Source organism: Odontesthes bonariensis, chromosome 22 (genome assembly GCF_027942865.1).
Source record: "Odontesthes bonariensis isolate fOdoBon6 chromosome 22, fOdoBon6.hap1, whole genome shotgun sequence".
NCBI classification, from domain to species: Eukaryota; Metazoa; Chordata; class Actinopteri; order Atheriniformes; family Atherinopsidae; genus Odontesthes; species Odontesthes bonariensis.
The window spans coordinates 29,635,727-29,654,727 of NC_134527.1; positions in this window are offsets into that span (position 1 = coordinate 29,635,727).

The following is a 19,001-nucleotide window of genomic DNA, read 5'->3' on the forward strand; positions in this document are numbered from 1 at the left end:
TCTGAAATACCAGTTTAATAATGTGTTGCTTTGATTCAATTTATGCACCGCAGAAATACTGTTGGTGCCATTTTAATTAACAGCCTTCATGAGGTGGATGCATAAATTCCCACAAAAATTCACTCATTTGGTTCGATCCCCATGTGGAGATTAAAAGAAAATGTAGACAAGACACACAAGTTCAAGACTTTTATATATATAAGCTAATATAAGCTTTTTTAAAGAAAAACTTATATTTCAAAAGGCTGCAGCTTTAAAACGGTTAGAGATAAAAGGATACTTTAAATGGAAAAACTGTAGAGTGTCACCCACAGTTTATGAAGGGAGTTCATTTAAAGGAGAAGTTAATTATTTAAGACCTTGAGTCCCAGTTCCAGCTTGTTTATCAAGAATAAGAAATGAGGAGACCATTTTCACAACAATAGCTCATTTCTATCCATTTTGGCTGTTTTCGCTGGTCCATCCTGCTGCTGCAGACAGGGTTCCATTGGGCACTCTGTTCAATGTCCTTAAAACAATACTAATGTTAATTTTAAAGAAAAGGTCAACTCACCGGGTGGTTAGTAGTATTAAAAAAAAAAAAAAATGTCGGCGCATTTTATGGTTTTCCATCCGTGTAATCCGTGTTCTTTGCTGTTCAGGAACTATTTTTCATGCTAAATCACGACGCACGTAAACATCCGCTCTATGAGTCTGAGGCTCTAGCCCACTCCCGGCCACCAGATGGGGGTTTCACCCTGGCGCAGTGATCTGACAGTGAAAGTGAAAAGTCTTCCAAACGGAATACAATTGGATTACAAAATGCTAAATAAAGCAAGAAATAACTTTTATTTCGCAACGCAATTTTTTTTGGGACACACAGGAACATCCACGAACCACCCGGTGAGTTGACCTTTTCTTTAAAATTAACATTAGTATTGTTTTAAGGACATTGTACAGAGTACAGAGTGCCCAATGGAACCCTGTCTGTAGCAGCAGGATGGACCAGCGAAAACAGCCAAAATGGATAGAAATGAGCTATTGTTGTGAAAATGGTCTCCTCATTTCTTATTCTTGATAAACAAGCTGGAACTGGGACTCAAGGTCTTAAATAGTGAACTTCTCCTTTAATCACCCATTTTGCGTGTGATGACATCACTAATGACATCACTGTACTGCTTTGGATTCCACAACTTCTGGTAAAAACTTTTTTGAATTTTGAACATATTTCCACATGGTATCTGGAGAGTTTGGAAGTCAGGGGGACACCTCAGGCTCTTTGCTATTCAGCCTTTCCTCAACTGTTTTTCCAATGCTCAGTGCTGCTCGTCAGGGGAGTGGTACCACTCTGGGACTGTACGGCTGTTGGGGGGTTGACTGCTCTGCAGAAATGTTTAGATAGGTAGGTCACGTGTCAAAGCGAAATCCATGTGAGTACCTGGATGCAGGTTTTCTGAGCTGTGCACTGCATCAAGAGCCGTAAGTGGTCATAATGTTATGGCTGATCGGCGTATTCATCCCCGTTTTCTCAGATTAAGACATTCGCCATACACAGTTGGTGCATTGAACTTGCTAGATAGCTGACTGCAGAGCATTGCTTTCGCAGGGATTTAAAGATGTTTGTTCTCTCCCCGGCTTTTCACTGATTTTATTGTTGTTTTAGTAGGTATTTCGGGATTAGACCCGCAGAGTTATCGGTCAAAGCTGAGCCGCAGCAGGATGTCGCTGCTAATCATTACTTTGCATGTAAAGCCCTGCGATTATAAAATGATTGTTGATGCTTCTTTTCTTTCTTTCTTTCTTTCTTTCTTTCTTTCTTTCTTTCTTTCTTTCTTTCTTTCTTTCTTTCTTTCTTTCTTTCTTTCTTTCTTTCTTTCTTTCTTTCTTTCCCATCACTTTGCAACTACTTGTTACTTTCAAAGTATTTGAAACGATCCATAATTAATTTAATAACGTCTTCCACTAATAATGCACACAGAAGACATATTGCTAACATATTTTGCAGCATAGAAAAAACCCAACAGGATAAGCAAACTGTGGCTGGAGCTGCATAATTGTTGGAAACTGATATAGACGTCAGCATATTCTGAATCTCTAACAAAAAGAACCGACTTCTGACCAACATCGAACACACGAGCATTTGCATTGTGCATTTAGGGAATCTTCTGTGGCACACATCGCATGTTAACGCTTCCTTAAAGGCGGGGTAGGGGATCTTTTTCTGGAACATTTTTTTACATATTGCTTGAAATACTCTTCACACCCCCATTGCAACCAATTAATTAAAAGTTTTGACACAAATATGAAAAGTTTTAGTGGCCTCTAGAACGTACAATCTAGGAAAAACAGTATCCAATCATTGTGAACGGACCGTTCACAATGATTGGATACTGATGCCGTCTATCGAACTGCAACCTGCTCCTCCCTCCCCCTCCTTCCCCCTGTGCGCGTACCCTGCTCCGTGAACGTCCAGAAGCTTGGCAGGAAGCTAAACTAGAGCCAGCTTGGCTAGCACCTAGCATTATTAAACGTATAGTTAGCATAAACTAAATACTAAATACTAAATACGGCAACGATCGATGCTCGCTGTCAGAACAGCGCTCGTGCACCTTCGTGCTTGTGCGCGTTCATGTACTCTAGAGGCGTGCCTTCGGGGGGAAAGTGAAGAAAAGGGTTGGGACTTTTTACCTGTGTATTTTCAAAATGCAGCTTCGCTGGACTCAAAATCCATGATCTCCTACCCTACCTTTAAATGATCCCATGACTTCTGTTTTGGTCTGGCAGTGTCGGGATCACTAAGGCGCATTCGCACTGTAGGAACCTTTATCAGTTCCTGTAACCTTTTCAGGAATAGGGCCGTTTTTTCTGTTCTGCGTTCTATAGGAACACATCTGACGGAGGTGGTTGGTAGCTACGCCACATGTCAGATTTCCGCTTCTTCATGTTCCTGATCTGCTCAGAATAACGGCCGTAGAATAACGGCTGAAATGTTTCCACATACGACACGGACACAACCTTGGCGTGTTTAATAAGTTAAACCTCCACGTGGTCTCCTTTGTCTGCGGCGCTCTGCTCTCCTTCCTTCATGAAACCAAGAAGTATGGCCTGCGCTCCATCCTTCGTCTCCTGACTCTCTCTGTGAGCTCTTCCAGCCTCCATGTTAGACGCCCGATGTGATCGTCCATGATTAATATCACCATCATGCAGACCATGAACACGGTGACCTCCCCGCTCTCCATATTAGCTTCTTTGTGGTGTTTTTTCTTCTCTGCTTACTTTTACCAGGTTTTGTTTTGTTCTGTTTTGTTGTTGAATGTGGCGCTAAAGTAACACATCGCTGACGCAGACGGCTGCGTCGCATCAGTCCCATCAAGGTCCCGACTCATGTGGGAATTCAAACTGAAACAGTTCCGCTGGGGAAGGGCAGCTATTAGAACGAAATTCGAGGTGGACCGAACATGCGGCTTATGTCAATAACGTGTGTCTGCTTTAAAGAGTGCAGCAAAGGGCAAACACCCTGATTCTGCAATAAAAAAGCTGCAAAGTAGTTTGTGATTTGCTTCCCTCTTTCAGAGTTTTGTGAAAGCTTTGGCAACATTTGTTCAATTCAATTCATTTTTATTTATATAGCGCCAAATTACAACAAATGTCATCTCAAGGCACTTAAATAATAGTCCAATTCATTGTAATCCTAATTAATTTGAAAATAATCCAATTCGTTCATATAGAGCCAATTCAAAAACAATTTCCTAGCTAAGGAAACCAACAGATTGCACTGAAACTTTTTCTTTTTCGGTCCAATCTCCCGGCCTGAGCGTGCCTGAGGCGACTGTGGAGAGAAACGACTCCCTTTGAACAGGAAGAAACCTCTGGCAGAACCAGACTCAGGAAGGGTGGCCATCCGACCTTGCCCAGCTGGGGTTTGAGAAGACAGAAAAGAGGGGACAACAAACACCGTAACACCATTCAAAGGATACCTGTTGGAACAGGGAAACACGAGTTAATGACCACAATAATGTCACATGTACATAATATCATTTGAGAAATTAAACAGGGGAAAAAGAGAGTAAAGTGAGGAAAGGTGTGACAGATGAGGCCCCCCAGCAGGCTGGGCCTATAGCAGCTTAACTATGGGATGTTTCAGGATTACCTGTGCCATCCCTAACTATTAAAAGTGGAAAGGGTGTCTGCTTCCTGAAGCCAAACTGGCAGCTGGTTCCATAGAGAGGGGCCTGATAACTGAAGGCTCTGCCTCCCATTCTACTTTTAGAAACTCTGGGAACCTCAAGTAAACCTGCAGTTTGGGAACGAAGTGCTCTGTTAGGAAAATATCTTACAATGAGATCTTTAAGATATGATGGAGCTCGGTCATTAAGAGCTTTATATGTAAGGAGAAGAATCTTAAATTCTATTCTGAATTTAACAGGGAGCCAATGAAGAGAAGCTAAAACTGGAGAAATATGATCTCTCCTGTTAGTTCTCATCAGAACTCTGGCTGCAGCATTTTGGATCAACTGAAGGCTTTTCAGAGAATATGTGGGACAGCCCAATAATAAAGAATTACAGTAGTCCAATCCTGAAGTAACAAATGCATGGAGCAGTTTTTCTGCATCACTCTGAGACAGGATGTTCCTGATTTTAACAATATTACGAAGATGAAAGAAGGCAGTCTTAGAAACCTGTTTGTTGGCAGCAACTTCAACCAGGTGTTGTTGGTCCTTCCTCTGCTGGAAAAGGGATGTTTGCTCATGTTTGTTGTATTTCAAAGAATTCAGTTGAAGCCAAAGAGCTTCCGTATGCAGGCTTTTAATGCTGATGTTGCTGGTTGGATTTATTGCTCAGCCATCATCTGCTTTCCATTCACTCTGCAGATGCTTCACTTCTGTTTTTACCAAAGTTTTTAGTTATGCTTCCTGTCATTACCTTTAAAAACTATGAACGGTAAGAAATTAATATATCATTTGAAATATTGCTTTATGTCATGTTACCTTGGTAAAGTGTTTGGGACAAATAATCTTCTTAAAAGACTACCGGTAGCGTGTAAGACGGCGATTACACAGAAGTGGCTTAATAAAGAACCACCGATGAAAGAAGAGTGGACGACCATTGAGCAACCAATTGACTCTCTCCTTCGAACTTTGAGTGTTTCACAAATGCTGGTCTATCAGGGCATTGAGGAAACTGTAAAACACTGTATCCAAGTAATGTATCTGGATTAAATGTTGTGGCTCAACAACTTTCTATAAGGTGTGTTTCTTCCTTTTGTTTTGTGACCTTTGTAATAAAACATGCTCCATTGCTGGATTACAGATAATGACAAGGCCCGATGACCCGGTAATGTAACCCCGTACGTGTGGATTTGCTCTGATAATCTGAATTATTTTTGTTACTACCCTTTTTGCTCTGCGTTTCTATTTTTAAGTTCATTAAAATCTGCATAAAAAACAAGTTTAAAAAAGGAGGAGAGAGCTGTGGCTCGAGCTTTGAGTAAATGTTTAATTCATGGCTGCATTACAGCAGGACACGCTCAAACATGGAAGCCAGTGAGGCTGGATGTGGCCGACCTCGTGTGCGATAGCAATGGGCTGCTGGGAGCATGTGGAATAATCCTGGCTTGATTTGGCGTTGCGCCCGGCGGGGTATTACAGTGCACACAGGCTGCATTAGCCCCACTGTTGACATGTGCATGCCTGCACACATTACAGCCGGGAGGACAGGGAGGGATGAAAGTGATGATGGGAGGTCATCTGGGACGTGGCGCTTTCCAGTTTGGAAATCTACAAATGAACTCAAGTCAAGATTTCTGGGACCAATCACTGATTGTTGGAAGCAGGATCTGCCGATTGAGGCCACATGGTCCTTCCTTCACCGTGGAACATTATCGATTTGTTGCCTTTAACGACATTACATGGATTTTCTCATTTCAAAGTTGTACACAGTTTTCCAGAGACAGAACAAAGAATCTCATGAAGGTTGTGGCTCGCTCCTGTTTAAGGTGGTCATAAAACTCAATCCAGGGCAGGCTGCTGCATTCTGGGATACTATGCTGCCCCGACTCCACATAAGTCACCCCCAGATGCATCCTCAGTAAAAAGTACTTTCCTTGATGCATACTTTGTATTTGATGCGTATTTGGCGCCTACTACGCCTAGTGCTCGCTCAGGATGGGAGACTGGATCAAAGAGAAGTTTCAGTACAATCTGTTGGCTTCCTTAGCTAGGCTACTTTTTTTATTCATTGATTTTTTAAATTGGCTCTGTATAAATTGGACTAATTTTAATTGCATTATGATTGTATTGCAATTAATTGGATTTTATTTGTCTTGAATTGGACTGAATCTGTAAAATGCCTTGAAATAACATTTGTTGTGATTTCGTGCTTTATGAATAAAACCGAATTGAAAAAAGGATTTCCCCATGGTGCATGTAAGTACAGCTGAATTCACTCCAAAGACGCTGTCTTTAAGTTATTTTAATGGTGGTTTTGTCAGATGAGGCTGTGGTTATAAAAGCAGGATTTTATTAGAGCAGAGCGACAGTCTGGAAATGCTTTAAGTGTCTTAATGGGCTGATTTTCAGTCACAGTTTCTGACAAAAGAAACAGAAAAATATGTGAATGAGAGCAGCTTTATTGGGAATTCAGCAGGATTAATTTACAGTTACACTTGACTATTTTTACAAAAAAAATTGCAAAAAGGTGGAAGCATGTACAGGAAGCCTAGGCCTATTTGAGTTTAGTTGAGTGTTTACATTCAGAAGTGGCTCAATTCCCAACCACATTATCCAAGTATGTTTTCAGAAGCTCAATTTCGTGAGATTTTGGTCAGACAAACATGTTTATACGCATTTTTGGTTTAAACGCAGTTGGTTTATACACAATTTTGGTCAGACAAACACTAGAATTTGTTTCATGTAAATGTGCTCATTGTCCACTCATTAATACTTCACACAAAATCCACGTAAAAAAAACTAAATCTAAATATATCAGGAAAAGATCTTCCAACTAAGAAACATGTTTCAAACACCTACTTGTGATAAACACCTCACAGTAACATTGTACATCGAGGAAAAATGGGAATAACAACTAAATACTGTTAAAGAAGATGATATATTGGAGGAACTCTGTGTAAACTGTCACATGGGAATCAGTAGCCAATTGTGGGAAATATTTTACTGGAAATCAATGACAATATACTTCAACACTCCTCTAGACATTTCTACATATCTGAAAACACTATCGCAACAATTTCGCTGTAGAAAATGTGGGAAGTTTGGACATCATTCATTCAATACTGGAAAAATACTAAAGATTTTACAATTAGAGATTCCCTCAGAACCGCTCATGTTCGTGTTCCTATAAAGAAATTAAGTTCAGAACAAATATATATTCTAATAATACTTTTATTGACAGCTAAAATAACCATAAATTGGAAAAAGAAAGAGGCACCAACCAGGATACAGTGGATTCATAAACTAAAACAGGTCCAATGGACTCCTTCAATCAAAGATGGGATTGGGTTAGTGTTTATTGTCTGTGACTATTGCCCTGCATATTTTCTATTTATGTAATTATTTGCAATTCAAGCCCTTGTTCTTCTTCTTTTAACCTCTAATGTATTACCAAAGGAATTGCTATTTGTTGTTACTCTTAAGAAAAAAAAAAAAAAACATGGAAAAATGAATAAATGTATTTGACCTCGTTTCCTCCAATTCATGTTTTAGAAAGCGAGTTCTTCAACATGGTCCCACTTTCAGGGAAAGTTTCTGCCTCGGAAGCAACCGTCGCAGCCATGAAGACGACCAAGAGGAGGATGGGCTTGTCTAGAGTCATGCCTGATTTTTATCAAATGGAAATTACTCAAGAAAGGCCTGAAATTACTGCAATAAATGCTTTGACTTAGACATTACTAATAGGGCTTCAATCCCTCTGCATGGCTGTGTTACTCACAGTGAGTCACTGTGCTGGTACACAGCTCACCTCACTCAGAAACCACATCCATGTCTTTTTATACGATCTCCTTACATGTAATGTTAGTCGGAGCAGCAGAGGGTGGAGGATTTGTGCTCTTCGGCTGCAGCACTACGCTGTCTGCTCTCATTAAAGACCCAGCATCTCGCCTCAGTGCTGCAAGATAAAGCAGTTTTGTAATATGCAACATTACATGCAGCTCGTCCTCTGAAACGTGCACACAGGGCCTTGTTCATCTAATTGCTGGTAAAGCACCTCTTATCGCACGCTGGATGCCAAATTTAAATTCCTAGAACGTGACATGAATTATACTTTCTTACATCTTTATAAGTAACCTGATCTCATCTTGGTTCATTCCTGTTGTACTAAAGCAAACATGTATCCCCTTTTACATATTCCTGTTTTTCATTACTCTTTAAGTAGCAGCTTGTATGGGAGAGACAACGATTTACATATCATTTAATAATTTATTCTCTGCTTTGTTTCCTTCTACTGTCATTTTTTTTAAAAAAGAAAGAAAACACTCTTTCAATTCTAGTGTTTTAAATATCAGGACATAACTCATCATCTGGTTAAAAAATGCAACACATGATATATTACACTGTGTCACTTTTAATTGGATAAACTGAGGCAAAACACGGAAGAAGTGTGTGGAAAACTAAGTGAACCCTTACTGCTTCCACAGGAACTTAGAGGGTAAGTAGCATCCAGCTGCTGCTGATCAATACACTGACTAATTTATTCATTAGTGAGCGTGAGCACCTCTATAAAAGCAGAAGTTTTATAAGTTTGCTGCTCAGGAGCATTCAGGTGGTTGTATTAACACAATACCAAGGAGGAAAGATCTTAGAGAAGCAGCTGTTGCTGCCCATCAACCTGGGAAGGGTTATAAGGCCTTTTCCAAACTATCTGGAGTCCATCGTTCTACAGAGAGAAAGATTCTTCACAAGTGGAAAACATTCAGGACAGCTGTCAATCTGCCCAGGAGTGGACGTCCCAGCAAGGTCACCCCAAGGTCAGAAACCCAAGAGCTACATCTCAGACTCTGCAGGCCTCAGTTAGCATGTTAAAGGTTAAAGTTCATGACGGCATGATTAGAAAAAGACTGAACAAGGATGGCTTGTTTGGAAGGGCTGCAGGAGAAAGCCTCTTCTCTCTAAAAAGAACATGGCAGCACAGCTTAGGTTTGCAAAGCTGCATCTTCTAGACTGCCTGGGCTGGTTCAGGTGGAGACCCTCGTTCATGGCAATATTATGCTAATCTGGCATGCCTTCTCTGGGCTATATAGCAGTTTGCCCCCTGCTGTATGGAGACACGCCCACCTGGCCTTCAGCTCAGTGGTGCTTTGATGCGTATATGTGTGCTGTCTGTTGCTACGATTATGTTTGGCAGTCCAGCCACGGGATGAAAGTCCCTCTTAATTTGTACTTGTTGGACAGCGGTGTATGGGAATCTGATGTACCATGGGTGATAAACTGATGAGAGCTTTGATGACCAAGGGGAGCGCACGACTCACAGAGGACTGGGACACCCCCGATCTGTCTCCAGTCTCCCTCTGAAAGGTTCCAGTGGCCAAAAATCCAAGGGTGGTGAGGACCTGGACGTGTGGTGGAACTGGGTTTGATCAGCGTGTTTCTCTCTGGAGCTGTGGCTCTAGCAAGCTGCATATTTGCAGCAGCACAGTCCTTGGCAATCTAAATCGTGATGTCAGCCATTTGTCTGTCTCCGCAAGGACATCTACAAGCTCTGAGCTGAGCCTGACACGCTAAGGCATCCAAAAGTAGCAAGTCAGCCGCTGGTTACGCTTCCCATTGACCTTGTTATATACAGAGTCAAATTAACATTCAATTAGTGCATAATTTAAGTCAAACAGAATAATGTCAGCATAATAATGGGGTATAATGTATATATTTATTTATGTTTGCTTCAAAGTAATTAAATATACAATCCATTACTCAAGTAAACTTGATTGGAATAACAGCGGACTATTTTAGGAAACTCCTACGACAGGTCTGGATCACTCGTAAATTCTGTTCGTACCTGAAAGAAAACGTAAAATACGAAAAGATTGGTGAATACGCAAATTCTCTTAAATCACTCGTACGCACGACTTAAAGGTGATAGAGAAAGGTTGAATGGGGCATTAATCCTTGTTCTGTGATGTGATGTAGCCCAAAAAAAATTGGTTGGGTCTGTAATGGCTCAGAACCTCCCTAAAAGGCTCTCTGAAACAGCTGTTACTATGCTGGGTTTAGAATGCGTCGTTTGCCCTTATTGGCGTCGTTTCAGAGCTTATCTGGCAACCTCATTATGAAATGCAGGTAGGTGTTGGCGTTATTGGGTTGCCGTTGCTTGATTGGCTGCCTTTGCTCTCACTGAAAAGAAAGTACTCCGTTTGGCTTCATTTATTTTGTTTTACTTCGGTAACTGTGACTTCCAAAGGTTATGCATTGAAACAAGCAAGCTGGCCTTTGCAGGCTTACTTACCGCCTGCATAATAGTGCAAATAGCTAGCTGCTAAGGGGTTAGCTCATTCCCTTTAGATAAATAAGCCAGAGCTAACGTGCAATTCTTACAACAGGAATATGGCACAACACACATTTAAAACAAAATAAAATGTGATACTTACAGGCTGTACTGATTGCTGGGGGTTGATTTTGTTGCAAAGTCGGAACTGACCCTCTACTGAGCATTAAATTCCGACTGAAGCCTGCTCGGAATCGTGCAAGGTTTGTGAAACTGTACTCCGTGAAGGGGCGTGTCTGAAAGGGGGTGGCTGTGGATTTGGGTGTGGGGGGGCGATTGCGTCAAAACTTACGTCACTTAAAGGTAGGATAGGAGATCCTGGATTTTGAGTCCAGCGAAGCTGCATTTTGAAAATACACAGGTAAAAAGTCCCAACCCTTTTCTTCACTTTCCCCCCGAAGGCACGCCTCTAGAGTACATGAACGCGCACGAGCACGAAGGTGCACGAGCGCTGTTCTGACAGCAAGCATCGATCGTTGCCGTATTTAGTATTTAGTTTATGCTAACTATACGTTTAATAATGCTAGGTGCTAGCCAAGCTGGCTCTAGTTTAGCTTCCTGCCAAGCTTCTGGACGTTCACGGAGCAGGGTACACGCACAGGGGGGAGGAGGGGGAGGGAGGAGCAGATTGCAGTTTGATAGACGGCATCAGTATCCAATCATTGTGAACGGTCCGTTCACAATGATTGGATACTGTTTTTCCTAGATTGTACGTTCTAGAGGCCACTAAAACTTTTCATATTTGTGTCAAAACTTTTAATTAATTGGTTGCAATGAGGGTGTGAAGAGTATTTCAAGCAATATGTAAAAAAATGTTCCAGAAAAAGATCCCCTACCCCGCCTTTAATGCTCAAACACGGATTGGCCCATTTTCTGGGGGCAATTCAAAAAAGGGGGAGTACTTGAAACAGAGGTTCTGACACTTGTTGGCACTTCGTGTGTACTCCCCACAGCGGGGAGACTCAGAACTAACACCAAAAACGTGAAAAAGATGATTTTGATTCTCTATCCCCTTTAAGAACAATGGATGCTGTGGTGGGACCTTCAGAGAGCTGTGCAGAAACCAATGCTGCAGACCTCAATGAGCTGAAGCAACGTTGGAAAGAAGAGTGGGCCATTTTGTAACAGCATGCATTTTGACAACCTCTCTTATCTTATCATTTAACTTTGTTACTTTGGCCTTTTATAATGCAAAAGTAATCCTTTCAACAGGAAAAACATCCCATAAACACAAAATTAAAGAAGAGAAGTCAGGTGAAGTTATTCAGATAAAAGAAGGCCAAGTAAAAGTCGACGCTTATTCAGTCTGCATCCCATTGATCAAGTGAAGTGTATTAAAAAGCTTTGCAGCAACCCAGTTACAATGAATACTGTTCGAGAATTACACAGCATATGGAAGGCAGCCCGATCACTTATCACTTTCAACCAAGTTATGGATAAATATGGCATATCAAGAAATTATCTTTCTTTTTTATCATGAAAAACACATCGCTGCTTGCTGATATGGTCACACAGATGGAAAAACAAGTGCTTCTTCTCAGGGGGAACCTTTAGTGAGTGATTGCTCAGGTGTTGGCTCTTGGAGTGATCCGGGTGCTGTGATAACTGAGGAGCTGTGGGGGGGGGCATCTGGGATAATGCAAGGACAGTAAGGTTTGTGACCGGAGAAGAGCGATGGAATGGAAGATGCTGCCCAGAGCGCACGTTGCTCCGAACCGTCTCTCTGAATATAGAAAGGATGTCTCTCCATCACCGTTTCTGGTCATGTGTGAAAATACAAAAATATTAGAATGTTTTACTTGAAATACAAATAGTTCTGAAGAAGGAGCTTGAACTCAACCCGGTTTTTACCTCCTTCTGGGTCTTCCCGGAGACCGTGTAACTGATCCATCAGAAAAATATTCTTCAGCGCTGGATTTCAGAAAAGGCCCCTAAGTAATGGGATGGCATCAGACAATAATGGAATATAGATCTTTCTGCTTTATTTAGCTCCCATTGTATTTCACTCTGTACTTTATAATGAACTTGTAGCATTTACTTGAAACTGATTGTTCTGTTTGTGTTCTTGGCTTTTGTGTCGTTATTCCCAGCTTGTTTTTGTTTTGTCCTGTCCTGAAATCTAGTAAAATGTCTATATTCAAGTTTATTTCTTTTACAACAGTAAGTGGAGGTGGAAGCTAACAGGCCAGCTATGTGTTTAATGCTGTGAATGTTCAGTTTTGTGAATAAACATGAAGTACATGAACTCAGAAAGTAACTTAAAAAAATGATAATCCTCAAACAAACTTAAGTTTGGGAACGTTTTTATTCTGATTCCAAAGCGGATTTCAAGACATTTATTGCAATGGGCATCACAAACAACGTTTTCCTGTGAAAGGAAAGCTAAAGTAATAATTCATTATATACAGATGTTTCACGTCTGTTTGTTCTGATTTAACTTTTGGTCATAAAGCTAGTCATGGCAAGCTGGGTTACAGGGAGGCAGTGTGGACTGATTTGACTGACAAAGAGTAACTAAACTCCAGTTTAGCCAAACTTTTAAAACAGGTAAATATGCCGAATCCACTATACGGAATATAGCTTTGTTAAACATTTTTAAATTTTAAGTTTTCACTTATTAAATCCTTTTGACAGTGATGAAAACTTAAAAACATAATCATTCTCAGGCATGTTCTGTAGGTTTATAAACTGCCTTTCTCCTCCAAGAGCTGCCTTTTTGGGACACTTAAATATGTATTTCTTGTTTATCTTTAGGTTTTATTGAGCTCTGACACAACGTGTTCACATAACTCGCTAATAAAAGTTTTAAAGTGGTTAATTTACCTTAAATGGATAGTTCGCCTCTTTTGACATGAAGCTGTATGACATCCCATATTAGCAATATCATTTATGAACATCTTCTCTCTCCCTTTGTATCACTACGGGCTGTGCAGAACGAGCAGACTGAAATGCAGACCGAGCAGTCGCCTGCTTCCAAGCAGCAAACACCGTAACAGGTGCGGCTGTCGGCAGGTGGCTGAACGCAGTGATACGAAGGGAGAGAAAATAGCGCCAAGCGATTGTGAGGTCTGACTTTTTTTGGAGAACGATTTTGTGATGCAAATGTATTACCCTGTTGAACGCATATTGTTTTGAGAAGCAAGACGCTTTATTTTTTAAACCCCAGCCAACTAGCCGGACTACCTTCATCAACACCAAAACTCAGCTGGAACTCGGCTCACAGGACGCAGCAGGGGGTAAGAAAATGTTCAGAAATGATATTGCTAATATGGGATGTCATACAGCTTCATGTCAAAAGAAGCGAACTATCCCTTTAAATAGATGAGCCACGCATCACTGGCTGTCGCCAATTAACAATACTAATGTTAATTTTAAAGAAAAGGTCAACTCACCGGGTGGTTCGTGGATGTTCCTGTGTGTCCCAAAAAAAAATTGCGTTGCGAAATAAAAGTTATTTCTTGCTTTATTTAGCATTTTGTAATCCAATTGTATTCTGTTTGGAAGACTTTTCACTTTCACTGTCAGATCACTGCGCCAGGGTGAAACCCCCATCTGGTGGCCGGGAGTGGGCTAGAGCCTCAGACTCAAATATAGAGCGGATGTTTACGTGCGTCGTGATTTAGCATGAAAAATAGTTCCTGAACAGCAAAGAACACGGATGGAAAACCATAAAATCCGCCGACATTTTTTTTTTTTTAATACCACTAACCACCCGGTGAGTTGACCTTTTCTTTAAAATTAACATTAGTATTGTTTTAAGGACATTGAACAGAGTGCCCAATGGAACCCTGTCTGCAGCAGCAGGATGGACCAGCGAAAACAGCCAAAATGGATAGAAATGAGCTATTGTTGTGAAAATGGTCTCCTCATTTCTTATTCTTGATAAACAAGCTGGAACTGGGACTCAAGGTCTTAAATAGTGAACTTCTCCTTTAAAGTTTGGTTTCGGCCATAGGAGCAACAGTTTTGTGGTGAGTTTCGTTTTGCAAAGAGACTGCGAGTTTTTGTGGAGCTAGCTTGAGAAAAGTGTTTTGTGTTTAGAGAAAACGGAGGGCAGTTTCCTGAAATGTGTTCTGACATTCGAGAAAAACTGTAACAGGTAATTATTTTTGGTGTATAAAATGGCTGAAATGCACCTTGAGTTAACGCGCTTTTTTTCAAGGTTCAGTTTATTCATCATAACGCAGCACATTTAGTTTATTTGGTTTTGTATTTATTTATTTTCTCTGTTTCTATGGGCTTTAAGTTGCTTTTTGGATGTTGTCTTTGCAGATTTTGTGCACTTTTAAGACTTTTAATACTTTTAATACTCACACTTTGAACTTAACCTCTTAAGATATGTCCTTTGAATAGACTGAATACTTGATGCTCATGCCAGTTTTTTTTTTTTTTTTTGTGCTGAAGCTTTGGATAAAAAGCTTCTTCTAAATCCCTGTTTATTTTTCAGCATTTAACATTTGACAGTTGTCTTCTTTTTGATTTGTGGCTGTTAGGAATCTGTTTGTGCTTCTTCTGCATTCATCTTTAGCTGGTTCAAACAGAGCCTCTGGCCATGTGTCTGCTGACACTTTGACCCTGACTTCTGCTATTTAGTGCTCTGCTTTATTTATTGTTTCATTCCTTTTAGGTTTTTGAGGCAGTAATTATGAGCTGAGCTCGTAGAAAGAAATAAAAACAATGAGGAAGCTAGTAATTGGTCTGTTGGATAATTGGAGCAGCTGACCTCCTTCTGCTGCTGAAACACAAGGCTTCTTATAACCACATTTGAAATATCAGTCAGCAAATAGCTTAGAGTGTTTCAGCACAATGAAACTCTTGTATGACTCAGTACCCCAGGCATTGAGGTACTCATGGCACAGCTGACTCCTGGACCAGGAATGTCAAGTCTGTAGAGGCCTCCTATATTAAAATAGCCGGCATGCCCGGTCAGCACACCCCCGGTGCGTACGCATAGGTGCCTAACAGCTGCCAAAGTTACCCAGAGAACCAGCAAACGGGCTCTAACAACAGGCAGAGATCACCACAAGAGGAGGAGGAGGAGGCTGAGAAGGGAGTCAGATTACCCTGAACTATCCCAATCCACCACAGCCAGACAAGTTCAGCTGCACAAGTCCACAGAATCCATTAATCAGACGAGTCCACGGTGGGATGAGGCAGCAGCGACTCATCGTCTTACTGGGAATCAAGAACAAGCTCTTGTTGTGTGGAAATGCTGACTGCAAACAGTTTGGATTCATTTTAGAAGCAGCTGTCGTTATGTGTGTGTGGGGAAGAGCTACTGGAGCATATAAGCCTCGTACACAACTCCAAACACGTTTCAGGTTATATGTTAGTTTTATCCTTCACTCTTTTAGATATAAATAGCCAGAAAGTATTTGAAATGTTTGCAGTCCAAAGAAACCTATTTAACAGCATAAAACTGAATAGAACATAAACAGGAGGCTCCAAAAGTCAGAGGCTACACATATAAAATGCTTCCATTTTTAATTATTTAGAAATTTGATACAATTTTTTCACCCCAAATGATAACATTACCATAAAAAATCATAAAGAAATTAGATTTATCATTTTGTCTGTGCTGACATAAAATCTATGTATATATTTATATGTATGTATGTGTGTGTCTATATGTAGATACGTACATACATGTACGTATCTATATATATATATATGTATATATGCTGCAGCCAGAGTTTTGATGAGAACTAACAGGAGAGATCATATTTCTCCAGTTTTAGCTTCTCTTCATTGGCTCCCTGTTAAATTCAGAATAGAATTTAAGATTCTTCTCCTTACATATAAAGCTCTTAATGACCGAGCTCCATCATATCTTAAAGATCTCATTGTAAGATATTTTCCTAACAGAGCACTTCGCTCCCAGACTGCAGGTTTACTTGAGGTTCCCAGAGTTTCTAAAAGTAGAATGGGAGGCAGAGCCTTCAGTTATCAGGCCCCTCTCTGTGGAACCAGCTGCCAGTTTGGGAGGCAGAGCCTTCAGTTATCAGGCCCCTCTCTTGTGGAATAAGCTGCCAGTTTGGGAGGCAGAGCCTTCAGTTATTAGGCCCCTCTCTGTGGAACCAGCTGCCAGTTTGGGAGGCAGAGCCTTCAGTTACCAGGCCCCTCTCTTGTAGAATAAGCTGCCAGTTTGGGAGGCAGAGCCTTCAGTTATCAGGCCCCTCTCTGTGGAACCAGCTGCCAGTTTGGGAGGCAGAGCCTTCAGTTATCAGGCCCCTCTCTGTGGAACCAGCTGCCAGTTTGGCTTCAGGAAGCAGACACCCTCTCTACCTTTAAGATCAGGCTTAAAACTTTCCTTTTCGATAGTTAGGGATGGCTCAGGTGATCCTGAAACATCCCATAATTAAGCTGCTATAGGCCCAGACTGCTGGGGGACCTCCCATGATGCACCTCTCCTCCCTCTGCTCTCTTCACTCTCCATGTAAATGTGATATCATTGTTGTCATTAACTTGTGTTTCTCCTTCTCAGCAGGTACCCCTGGCCTGGTGTAATGGCGTGTTTCCACTATGCAGTCCGGTAAAGGTCGGTTCAGAACGGTTCGCTTATTTCACTGTTTCCACTACCACGAAAGCGTACCGGTCCCATGGAACCCGTTACCCATGTGTGTAACCCTTCTGCTTGGGGTACCCAGCACACAGGACCAGTTCCAGGCTCTGCTCTCCGTTGTTGGTGAGGAGGCTGTGCAGCGGGGGCTCGATGGCGCTGTGCGAAATGAAAAAGTTTTCCAGCTGATTTCAACCGGACCGTGAGCCAGTGTGGCATTAAGCTGAAGAAGCTTGGAGGTGGTTCCACATTATGGATGTTATTTGTTATTTGCTGTTATTTGCTATTTACGCTTCGGCACGCACTCCGCCCACCCCTGAGGGTCCCCTTTGTATAGTTGGAACGCAAGCTGACCCCAAAGCGACCCGACCCGTACCGTACTGCATAGTGGAAATGAGGCTTTACAGTGCTTGTTGTCCCCTCTTTTCTGTCCTCTCAGCCCCCAGCTGGTCGAGGCAGGTGGGCTTCCTTCCTGGTTCTGGTTCTGATGGAGGTTTCTCTCTCCAGTTGCCTTGTGAAGCTCATTATTGGATCAAAAAGAAGGTTCAGTGAAATCTGTTGGATTCCTTCGTTAGGCTACCTGATTTTTTTTACATTTAATAAATTTGATTTGATTGGATTATGACTGTATCCCACTGAACTGGACCGTATCTTTAACCCCTTAACACCTGAATTTATATAGCTGTATATAAAAAAATGTTTTGTGTGTGTTTTAGCCTTTAAGTAGATGGTAAATAATGCTGAGATTATTAATTTCACTTTTGCACAAAAAATAAATAGAAATTTTGGTATGTTGCAAATTTGCGACAACAGGCATCCTGGTCAATAATAAGATAACAACAACACAGTGATATAAAAGTGAAAAAACAATGTTTTTTTATTCACCCTTTTTTTTTTTTTTTACATATTTATTTATATAAAGGTTCCTAGGTCCGTAGTGAATATGGACTAACCGGCATTGGGGGAATAAAGATGCTCAGATCTCAGCTGGTTGATTGAGTCAAACGGTTTGTAGCATATATGCGACAATAGGCGTTAAGGGGTTAAAGTCCCTTGACATGGCATTTGTTGTGATTTGGGGTTTATAAATAAAATTTAATGTTTCTGACTGTTCTGCAGGACATTTAGGGATAAAAAAAACGTGTTAGCAATGTCTACAGAAGTGAGTTTTACCTGAACTCTGCCCTAATAAAAGGATTGAGCTCACCTGACTTAGATGACATTTTTCTTCAATCGTGAGTCTAAAACCATTTTTTTATCATATTTTTTATCATATTTGACAAGGAAACTACGAATATTAACCTTTGAAAAACTGACATCAGAGAATTTAAGTTTTGTTTCTTTGCTTGAATGATTTTCCTGCAATATTTATTTTCACCGGGATGTCTTGGACATCGTTTGTCTTCTAAGAGGTTCAAGCATTTGTAATAATCCATCGTGTGCGAATAAGAAAAGCAGGAAGAATGATTTTGACAACATGTTTTTCATCAGTTTAGTCCAAAAAGGAGTCAAAGAATGAATTTACTTTTAATATATTGTGAAGAAAACAGCAAATACATATTTTAGAGCTGGAGCTAAAAGTTGTTTTAACATTTTTATTAACAAGTTTAGCTAAAAACGCATAAAACTACCTTATAAGATTTAAAAGGTCTAAATCTCTATCATTTTCTAAAGATATATAAAATACTTTCGTATAAAACAAAGAAGCAAATATATAATTTTGGAGGCTGTAACCAGAAAAATGATATATCAAAAAGTGTATAGTTTCAACTCTTATGGGTTTTCATCAAAAGATGTTTAATTTCCCTGTCGAATGACAATGTAAACAAGAAATTCTGCCTATTTTAGAAACAAAAAATGAACTCTAGGCTTGAAAAATTGTTTTTGTTTTTAACTTTAAGAGGTATATTATATTAGGTTATAGATCTACAATTAACTCAACACGAACAAATGTGAAAATAAACAAAAG